Source organism: Cygnus atratus, chromosome 4 (assembly GCF_013377495.2).
Source record: "Cygnus atratus isolate AKBS03 ecotype Queensland, Australia chromosome 4, CAtr_DNAZoo_HiC_assembly, whole genome shotgun sequence".
In the NCBI taxonomy this organism is placed as follows: domain Eukaryota; kingdom Metazoa; phylum Chordata; class Aves; order Anseriformes; family Anatidae; genus Cygnus; species Cygnus atratus.
Window position 1 is genome coordinate 23,125,528 of NC_066365.1, and position 12,244 is coordinate 23,137,771.

Genomic DNA, 12,244 nt, shown 5'->3' on the forward strand with positions numbered 1-12,244 from the left:
AAATTAATTTGCACATAAGGAACAAAGGAAAAATGTTTTAAAATAAAGATGGAATTTGTATTTTTTTTCCCTTTTCTTATTTTTCTGATGCAAAATATATTTAAGTGAAAAAGCCAGGAGGACTAAAAATTCTATGATAAATGGATGGATGCTGTACCAGAACAAATACTGTATTACATTAGGATTATTTTTTTTTTAAATTAATGAGCAATAAAAATCTTTAAAAAGTAATAAACGATCTTGGGCTTTTAAGCAATTTACTTCCACATCTACACTTTGGATCCACAAGTATATTCAAGAGGGAAGCAACAGCAGAACGCAGTACTTTGTTTTGTCTTTTAACTTCAGGAATCCCAGCTCAGAAGCCCCTTGAGAGCTCAGTGAATAATTTAATTCTCCTTCTAAAAGGAAAAAATGTCAAAATCCACAGGCTTTTCCTCTTAGAACATCTAAGCAAAATTGTCTTCCTATGCAAGTACTTTTCAGGCAGCCACTCAAGTGCCTGGCTAACATAGCTTTGTGTTATATACTGTGCATGGAAAGCAACACAAAATTACTTTCAGCCTTAACTTCAGATATTCCAAGTGTGAACGTTTTCTTTAATAACAGTGCTGTAGAAGGAGGGGGAAATGTGAGTGTTTATCTCTTATCTTTTTCTTGATTTTTATTAGTAAATATCTCTTTTTCCTAACAGGGAAAGAATTAGTGAGACATAAGGGAACAAAGAGAACCTAAATGAATGAAATTCTCTTAATCTCCAGCTGAATGATACCTGAGCAGTTCTCAGTGATCAATGGTGAATGTGGTACTTGTGAAGAAAATATGATTACTCAATCATGACTTGGGATGCAAATCAAAATGTGGAAGGAAACTTTTCATTCCTACTCTGTAAAACAAATTGGAAGGAATTTCCCTTACGTGACGTAAGAGTCTATTTATTTTACACATGCCATCTGCAGGAGCAAATGTTCACTGCTTTTCTGGATTGTAGTCTGTTCAGGAAAACATGTAATCATGCCTGCATTCAGCATGTGAACTGTCCCATAGAGGTTGAAATGATACAATTTAAAAAGATTGTTCAATTCCTTAAAGCTAAGCTTATGTTTAACTGTTACCTTTTACTGCGATCATGCTTTTTAGAAGTGTGAAGTACTGGGCATGATCAGTGTGCTCATATGCAACTCTTAATACTCATATGTACCTCTGAAAACACTTTTATAACTGAAAGGAAGAATTTTAGTGAGGAATCTCTAATTCTTTCATGCTTTCTTTTGTCATCCCCTAAGAAATACAAAAGATCTGTACTAATAATATGAAAATTGGCCTTTGTTGTAAGGGAGATATTCAGCCACAAATTTCATTGTAAAAAGTTCCTGGTGTCAGTTTTTCTTCGAGATGTCATTCATCCTTCTTTGTATGTGTGCCAATGGAAATTTTCTTGTTTATAACAGAGGAAACCTTTTTGATGTAGCAAATATTCAAGTCCTGGAAGGAACAGCTACATTTGAAATAAATCTGATTATTGCATTTTCAAGCTGTGTTTTTTTTTTTTTTTCAGTACTCCTTTTCAAACAAATGATATTTTTTTGGAATGAAATCAGATGTTTTCAATGAACAAAAAGCATTGAAAGTTTTCTGTATTGTTGTACGTCTCACACCGAACTGACAAATTATAAGACAGTGAAGGAAATAATTACCGTTTCCTGTAAGTTTAGAGCTGTTTCAGATCACAGAAAGTACGGTGTAATTAGACAAGAGGGATAAGACATGGGAAAATAAAGATGAAAAACACCATTAACAGGTCTGAAAAAATGAACCCTGGTTATAAATATCACATGGTAAAACTTGCCAAGTAGACAAAGGGGAATTAGTTTCAATATTAATACAACATTATTTTGGATAAAACCATTATGATTCTCTCTTTTAACTTAAGGCCATTACTGAACTTTAAATGATATTCAATGTGATTTATATCCACAATTAAAGTGCATAGCAAATCTTTCACACAGGTTCTGTTATGTATTTTATTTCACTAAATAAGCTATCTTGTTTAAACAAAGATTTTTAATAGCTTTGTATATTCTATAAGTCTGCTTTATCAGTGTCAATAATACTAATGTTGATAAAAGATTTTATAATTTATGTTACTTCAACTTTTGTCTAATTATACTTTATATACTTTATAAAGAACTAATATTTATTGGTAAGGTTATGTTGTCTCTGAGCTTTGGGTACATTTAAAATATACTGTGTGTAGCAGATTTCAAAGTTAGAAATCAATTGGTTAAGAGCTAACCAAACAAAGGCATATCAAAGGCAGGTTCCCCTTACATGAGACATATCTTAAATATGAATACTTATTTATTCAGCAAAAAAATAGCTTGCTAGATTTTGTGATCGTAGGTGGATATACAGAGAGAGAGAGAAAGAGTTTGCAGAAATGCTGAAAAACAAAAAAAGGGGGTATGTTTTCAAAATTGTAGATTATGTGATAAAATTACCCTTATTTTAGTGCTCTTTGCAAAAAAGATAATTGAAAATAAAACTTTTTTTTTTTTTTAAACGGTTAATTTTTTACTAACTTAGGCTCCCCAGAGACTTAAGAATTTAATGAAAATAAAAACCAACCATTTTAAAATATTCTAAAAAAGATACTGATTACTTCAAAGATGTCCTGAAGGAGAAGGAAAGATGGGTCTCTGTATACCATTTTATGTTCTGCCCAACGTAGACGTAATATATATAATGCAATGGCATCAATGCACTAGATGGAGAATTGCCCTGGCACTAACAGTCCTTCCAAATAGCATCTCCTTCCAAATAGTGCATGTTTTAGTTCCTTTTGTAACTGAGATGACAAACTTCTTGAAATGATAGGGTATAATTTCCTCATACTCTTGCTGTGCAGTAATGAAACTATTTATGTATAATAAAACAAGAGCATTTAGGCTACCAAATAGAAAAAAGCCATATAAGCATAAAAAAACATATATTAACTGGGTAATTCATTTTCTGACAATGGTTAAGCAAATTCCTTTATGTGTGTATTGAATAGTCAATGGTCGCTACCCTCAAGAACGCTGAGGAGAAACAATGCAGTTATTCTAAATAAGATGTGACCAAATAGTTATTAAAATGAAATATATTTTTAACGATCCAATTTTAGCAAAAAATAGAAGTAAAAATTAAGAGCTGAGAAGCTTTTATATGTAATCGACTGTTACGATTTATTAGAAAAAGCATTTCAGCTCTTATTAAAACTGATGAAACAAGAAAGAATCTACTAGAAAATGAACTGGATGAATATATATATATATATTTAAGAATATACTCCATGACTACAAAGACTATTTACTTATCAAGTTTATGGAAGAGTATTACCCCACTGCACATAATGTAGTAGACTGCTTATTCATAAGCCAAAATGTGTAATGAAAATATCTCATGAAGGTATGGAGCCAAACAAAAAATGAGAACACCTCGTTTTGAACCCAGAAAAACATGAATGAGAGAGGTACTCCCTCTTCTATGTATTTAGAGAAAAAGAGCACTTAGAAAACCTTTGGAACTGATCCAGCTCATTTCTCTGACCTCCTTTTCAACGCTTTCCAGATCAGTCTCCTCGGTGGTGTAAGAAAGCAGAAGATAAGAACTCTCTCCTTTCTCCCTGCAGCACCTGCTTGAATCTGCACAGCAAGTTCCTGGGTCAGCATGCCTTATGATTTCACAAAGGCAAGTTAAAAAGGTGTGATGGAGTTCTAAGAGTCTACTTAATTATAGTTTTCTTTCAAAAATTTTGAATAAGCTCTTTAGATGATTTTATATGTTTAAGCACTAAAAGCTTATTTACTTGAACATTGAGTCATTCAGAACCATTTATTTCTGGAGAGGATATATGAACTAAGCTCTGGTAAGCCAAAATAAACAATGGAATTAAATTCACATCTCACATTCATTTTTTGCTCTCAAGACAATGCCTTGACTGGTTTCTTTAGAGAACTGGCTTGCTTACTTTAGGCTTATAAAAGTTAAGGATTTTTTAAATAAATGTTTTAGGTAATTTACAATAGCCTAGGCAAGACTGACAATCTTGTCAATAAAACTCTTTTGCACATTTGTAAATATTCTGAGTATCAGGAATACAAGGAAAAAACATGGTACAACTTATGGAAATAAGGTGACAAAGTCTTGTCTACATGCAAAACCAGAAAAACAAAACAAAACAAAACAAAACAACAAACAAATAAACAAACAAACAGAAACAAACAAACACACACAAAAAACCATACTTTTTATTTTAGGCCTCAGGCAAAGGAGATTCTCTCTGGAGTAATCATCTCTTTTATTTAGTTGTGTTTTTGAATTAGCTTTGCCTTTCTCTAATAATAAAATTGTCATAATTAATAGTCATTATCATTTTATTTTACTTTAGCTTTGAGTCCCAGCTGAATACAGACAACTGCAGGAGGTGAAAATTGTGCTAGCCATGTTAAGCCTGGCATAAGGAACTGGCATTGAGAATAGAGCTGTATCTTCTATAAAAAATATCTAGATTTAATTTTAACATTTTAGGATTGCAAAATTAAAAATAACCCTTTATAAATTATATCTGTGCTTTTAAATTTGTTACATTTCTATTCCGAATTTATGTTTACCACTGAATCTTCTCAGTCTTTGTCAGGCTGAACATCCCATCACTAGTTTTCTTTACAACAATACAAATATAGCGTGATCAAGTCAAACATGATTTCTAAGTTGATTAGTTTGAACTCATGTTTTTTTCATTATAAAACATATTTTTCACATACTACTCTTAAATGTCTAGAAAAGACAGTTGTCTCTAAAAAAGCAAAACCAGAATCACTTCACATAAGAAGACCAAGAGTATGTTTGTATAAAAAGGGATAAAGTTTGCAATTATTCCTCTCAAAGAGAAAATATGAGCTATGTTTGTAGCTGCCATTTTCCGTAGAATGTTTCCAAATCATCACTATCTCTTCTTTTCACAAAGTCTGAAGGTACAGATAGAATAAGAAAATCATTAACTAACTGAGGCAGCAGTCCTGAACTCTCATGAGAGATTTCTTCATAATTCTAAAATATAATAGAAACATCTTTCCCTTTAACATCTTTTCTATCCTCAGCAGGGTACAGAAATATTTATTTAATATTTCTGTATTTTGTGCATGTTAATAGCCATATAAAAGTGACTGGTCAGCACTTTCCTGTGATGTTTTAGTGGTGTTAAGAATGAAGTTATTAGTTGTGGGGACCTGTAGGGATTTTTGATTCCTCAGAATTTTAGAATCAGTTTGTTCACTCTGACAAAAGGTATTTTCAAGTTCAGTTAATCTTATTAACATCTTTATGAAGCCATGTTAGACGTTTACCATGATACTTTCTGGCCTTTTATTATGTGAATCTATGTCTTAAAACACATAAAACAAACAAACAAACAAACATATACTTACTGTAGGACTGTTAGTATATTTTGCTTGATTTTGACAGGAAAAATGATACATAGTAAAAATGAAAAAAAATCAGAAATATACTTTTGATTCCACCATGCTTACAATAGCTAGTCCTTGTAAGGTCTTTTAAATCTGTCTCATGTAGTCAAGTTTGAATTTCACACACATCTACCAATATGTAAAAGAAAGTTATTTTTAAAACAGCATACTTAGGCATAGAGAATTTTTAATATAGCAACAGTGTTCTAGTTTCAGGAATTTTTATCACTAATATGTGGAAGCCTTAGTTCTGACTGTTTGGTGTGACTAGACAAAATTTTCCAGGAAAAGTGGGAAGGACTTGAATGGCTGAAAGAAGGTGGTGAGTGAGGGCTCCATGGGAAGAAGAAAGGGCAGAGGTCTGTAAAGTAATTTATTCTATTGATAACTTAGATGCATAACGGCTTGTTTGCATTTTCAGTAGTTCATGATAAAGACAGGTTGCAAAATAATATTTACCTACTGGAAATATTTATGAGCAGTTAAAGTTTCCATCATTTCACACAGTTTATATTATCTTATAATCATGAATATCTTTCACAAAATACTACTCTTACACATGACTACTACAGTTGCTAATTGTATCTTAAAGAATATCCTACAAAGATTGGAAACCATGGTTATACAGAAATGTGTATACCATACAGCAGCAGACAGAAGAGCTCAGACATTTAACACAAACTTCCTCCAGAATAAATGATTTCTGAACAACATAATTATATTCTGGTAGATTTAAGAATGTATGCTAAGATTATTAAAGTACAAGTTCATTCCAGCAGTAAGTTCAGCAAAGGCTCTAAGTCCATGACCAGCTCTCTATGGTATGGATGTACAATGCTTAACACACTCTTTTTGCTTCGAAACAGTAGTAGAATAATCAACCTAAAGAACATACAGAACATGAAGAATAAAGGGAATACTAATAATTATCTCATGTACATAGATTTTGCAGTTTTAAAAATGTCTCTGTTAATATATGAATTACACGTCTGTTTCATAATGTGCATGTTATGAGATGTGATGTTAGTCTTTGTTTTCCATCTCCCTAAAATCTTAACGCCCTCAAGATAATTTATCATTTTTCCTAATGAAAAGAACTGAGTGCAAAATCCTGAATTTTACCATTAGCTGGGGGAATATAAGTGACAGGACTCAGTTTTCTTGTCTGAAACACGGCTTTACCTTATAAAATGTTCATTCCACAAAAGGATTGCTGCAACTGATCCAAATCGCAGATGCTTCGCTGTGTACAATCATAAACTCATAAAAAGTATCAGAAAATGTATGGACTCAGGAAGTGAGATGGGGTGACATGGGAAGACTACAGGGATGCTGTTCTCCTTTGTAGGAAGAAAATTTGTGTGGCTAAAGCTCAATTAGAGTTGAAGCTAGCCAGAACTGTGGAGGACAATAATAAAAAGTAAAAAAAAAAAAAAATTTAATGTTTTAACAGTAAAAGGAGGATCAGAGAAAACACTGGTCCATTATTTGATGAGGATGGTCATCTCACAAACAGGAACATAGACACATAGACAAAGCAAAGATGTTTAATACCTTTTTTTGCATCTGACTTCAACACTGATGATAGACTCTCGGACCTAAGTGCCCTGAATTGGAAGACTGTGACTGCAGGAACAAAAAACTCCCAGCCAACCCCAAAGTTGTGTGGGATTTGCTGCTCCACTGGATGCATACCTATGGGTCCTGATGGGATTATTCCCAGGGTACTCAGAGAGCTGACTGATGTCATCACAAAATCTCTTTCAATTATTTTTCAATGGTCTTGGGAATCTGGAGAGGTCCTAGTTGACTGGAAGCTGGCAAAAGTCATTCCAATTTTCAAGAAGGGCAAGAAAGAAGACCCTGGTAATTACAGGCCTGTCAGTCTCACTTCAGTGCCTGGTAAAATTATGGAAAAAATTATTCTGGCATTTACTGAAAAACACCTGAAGGACAATGTGGTCATTGATCATAGCCAAAATGGGTTCATGAGGGGAATGTCCAGCTTAACAAACTTAATTTCCTTTCATGACAAGGTCACCCATCTAGATGACCAAGGGAAGCCGGTTGATGTAATCTTTTTGGATTTCAGTAAAGCCTTTTATACTGTTTTTCACAGTATCCTTCTGGACAGAATGTCCAGCATACAGCTAGATAAAAATATAATATGATGTGTTCTCTTCAGTGTTTTCATAAATGACTTGGATGTAGGACTAGAAGGTCTTTTGAATGTTGGCAGATGATACTAAATTGAGAGGAGCTGTTGACTCCTTTGAGGGTGGAGAGACCTTGCAGAGAGATGTTTACAAGTTAGAGGGCTGGGCAATCACCAACAATATGAAGTTGAACAAGCCCAAGTTCCAGATTCTGTACCTGGGAAGGGGCAACCCTAGCTATTTGTACAAACCAGGAGATGAGAAGCTGGAGAGCAGCCCCATGGAAAGGGATCTCATCAACAGCAAGTTGAACATGATTGAACAGTGTGCCCTGGCAGCCAGGAGGGCCAAACATACCCTGGGGTGCATCAAGCATGGCACTGCTAGATGTTTGAGGGAAGCGATTGGACCATACTTTCTCTTTGCTGGTTTGGCCTCACTTTTGGGCACCACAGTATAAAAAGGACATAAAACTATTAGAGAGTGTCCAAAGCAGGGCTGCAGACATAGTGAAGGGTCTACAGAAAAAGACATATAAGGAGAGGCTGAAGTCGCTTGGTTTATTCAGCCTAGAGAAGAGGAGACCGAGGGGACACCTCATACTGGCCTACAGCTTCCTTATGAGGGGGAGAGGAGGGGCAGGCAATGATCTCTTCTCTTTGGTGACCAAAGACAGGACCTGAAGGAACAGTGTGAAGCTGCAGCAGGGGAGGCTCAGGTTGGATATGAAGAAAAGGTCCTTCACTGAGTGGGTGGTTGGGCACTGGAGCAGGCTCCCCAGGGAAGTAGTCACAGCACCAAGCCTGTCAGAGCTCAAGAAGTGTTTGGACAATGTTCTCAGACTTATTGCCTGAATTTTGTGTTGTTCTGTGAAGACCCAGGAGTTGGACGTAATGATCCTTAGGGATCCCTTCCAACTCAGGATATTCTATGATTCTATAAACCTATATTCTATAAATTATATAAATTCTATATAAATTCTATAAAAAGAATTAAGGGAGGTTGGACATGATCTCTTGAGGTCCCTTCCAACCACTACAATTCTGTGATTCTGTGTGAAACTGCTCCTAATTGTATTACTAGTGGTCTTCTGAACATGGTTTGGTATTTAAGCATTCCCTTCTGACATTAATGAGATTAGTTGATATGTTTTTTCCTTAATACAGTTTTCTTACTGACACAAATATCCCACTTCAAATTAGGATAGGAATAGAGTATTTTTGGTAGTTATCCAGATTTTTTCAAATACATTCTTATTTCTTGGTTATAAGATATTTATAAAATGATATTAACAATAAATTTTTTTTGCAGGTCATGCTGTATGAAATTCTTTAGGGATGGCAACTCTCTTCAAATGTTTTTGACATAGCCAGTATTGTTGAATTGAATAAAAGATCTGTCTGGAGAAAATCATTCCAGAAGACAACTATTGTAAGAGATTGTTGTAAAATTAACATAGTACTGTTGCAAATTTTTGACTACTAAATCCATATGGCAATTTGAGAGTAGGTTGCCAGTTCTGTTCACCACTGGGAAAGGTTACACACATTTCTGGTGCAATCTGAGACTTCCTGTAGCTATCAGTACCCTGCAGAGTAAGTACTTTGAGAAGTTGTGTTAAAATCACTAGATTTCAGAGGAAGGAGGACCTAAACTACTCTTATTTTCTAGCTTTATCTCTAAGGAGTTCCAAAGTTAAAGCTGCTTTATTATTTTTACTTTAATTTAGTAATGTTTATCAGAATATTATACATTTCAAAATAAACTGACTTGGCTGCCTCCCTCTATATGCAGTAGACAGAAAGGTTTAAGGTTCAACAAGGTTTTCATTCACTTCAGTCCTTTTTCATGATATGATAGGAGAGAACCATCTTAGCTAAACATTGCAGAACCTTGAGGACTAAAATGAAGATCTGATGCAAATTCATCTCTAGAAATGAATGGTAAGGTGCATTGTGCCTCGGTATGTATACTGATAACTAGTTGTGGTTCAGTTTCATTATATTTGCTTGTCCTAAACTGGACTGACTTCATAGAGCTTAACATATACCTGCTTCTCTGTTTCCAGTTTTGGATAGCCATCACAGGCACTTTATATAGCTTCCTTATATAAAACAATAAAATTGTGATATAAAGGGGGGAAGAGACAATTAAACACATTATTTATTTTCAAAAAAGCATCCTTAATGCTTTTAAACAGTAAAACCTTTTAAACTACTTAAACAGTAGTGCAGACAGGAGTTCCTTTTTCCAAAAAATTCTCCCATTCTGAGACTTCTGATGGTTCATAGGATACAGAATTCTGTATTCTTTATAAAGTAATACATACTAATAACTCTCAGCTTATGTCTGGTACTACTTCAAAGACTTCATCTTTCATGTCAGTTAAACTAGCCAATGTGCATGCACGTGTTCTGATTTAAATGAGATTTTATCACTGATTTCCGTCATAAGGAGAGGTGACAAAGATTCTTCACATGATTTGAGTAAATTTAAATGTTACTGGTTGGGTGATAGTCATTCTTGCATTTGACTAAGGTTTTAGTTATTTTAGCTGTTCTTTGGTACCTCATTTTTTCAACGTCTTAATATATAGCATTTTCAACTCTACTGAGAATAGCTGCTACATTTTAGAACATACAATTAAATATTTACTTTGTGCCCATGTATATTGTTGCCATTGTTTCTACTGTGAAAGCTGAAAGATTGTCCTGTGAGAGCTAGAGTTCTATTTGATCTACAGTGAGATTAAAACCAAGTTACCTAATTGCATACAGTATAGGCAAAAACTCCAATATCAAGAAAATGAACATGAGCCATTACAGAGAAACTGAAATTCTAAAAAAATAAATCAATTCTTTCTTCTGCATTTGTGTTAGCCACATCTATTAGGTAAGCAAGAAACAATGCTGGACTTTCAAGATAGGTTACATCTATTTGGTGACTTAAATTTCTGCAGAGTACTTCAAAACGAATTCTGACAATTGGTAGGCAGGCTATCCTGTGTATTGTATTTACTCATGAGAAGAGGATCAAGAATTCACATTTAAAAAGCTTTAAATGGAATTTTGAATGTGAAAGATCTGTACCTCAAATAGCTGGGAAAAGCTTGAAAACTGGCATATAATATAATAGAAACTACAGCATTACAGCTATTATTCTAGGGCTATTTGGCTATTTCTTCTTTTTTTCTTTTCTTTTTTTTTTCCTTTTATTTTTTTTTTCCTTGCATTCTCATCATCTTTGCAAACACCCAAAGAAGCAAACAATCCAATGACAAGATTCACTTATGGTTATATACATGTTTGTTTAGCAAAGAGTGGCAGCCATCCTCATTTCCAAATGGATACAATATTATAGCTCATTCAGATTAATCAAAAGAACATAAAAGCATAGGGACTGAAATTGGCACTTAATATTGGAGAAAGACAAAATGGCTGAAGAGGACTAAGGAGAACAAGAGGTGATGAAATTGGTATGTTCAACTTTAGAAAGAGTGAAAAGAAGCACTCAAGTATTGGACATGACTAGTTTTTTCCTAATAATGTTACTTCTTATGTTTATTTCCATATTTCTCATCTTTGGCACTTTAGATTACCAGGTCTTTGGGACAAAAAATGTTCTACTGTGTGTTTAGAGACCATCTGATACTTCTTAATACTACCAAATTATACTTAATAGATATATTTTTAAATGTATTTTTGGTTTCATTTGCAATATGTTTGCCGGAAGCAGAGGTCAATATATTTATAGCCAGTAACTGGGCAGGAGGTCAAAAACATTATCTAATGTAAATTTTTTCATATTTAATTCAATTCCATTTGCATGCACTGCAGGAATAGCTACAAAATTAAGTTAAATAGCTCTGTATTTTAATGTTTATTAGCAGAAGGTCATGATGACAACAGCCTCTTTTTTCAAGACTAGAAATTTCAGCCCAGAAACCAGTTCATATATGCTTTTTATCAGTTTCAATTCTCATGTATTTAAAGTTTTCATTTTTATCAAAGCATTATAGTCTATTGATACAAAAATTAGCCAAATGCTTCTTTCTTTTCCTTCATGAGATTATACAGTTCTTCATCATCATAAGCAGATACAATGACACACTGTAGGTCAGGGAATAAGAATATTTAATTGTAACCCTCTATCTTACTCCTTTATTAGACACACAGATTAAGAAACCATACCTCAAGACTGTATCCAGTGTCCACCATTGTGATAAATTACTGCTGAAAAAAACACAAGACATACACAAAACAAGGGTCAGATCCAGCTTCATTACTATGAAATTTTCTGTTTTCACAGGACAAAGGCAGGTTTATCATCAGTACTCATACAGAAGTATGTCTTCTAAAACTAATACTTTTAGTTCATATTCTCATTTCTAAGTGCCTTAAAATAATAGTGGGTTTTCCCCCTGTAGAGTTGTTTAGAAGCATTGAGTGTGCTCTTCCTTGGTAACAGAATTTATACTATTAGTATGCTTGGATATTTGGTATTGCAGATATTTCATAGGAAATAAGCCTTAAAAGACTCTTGAGAAGTTGTCCAAGCCAGTCCACTGCCCCAGGGCAA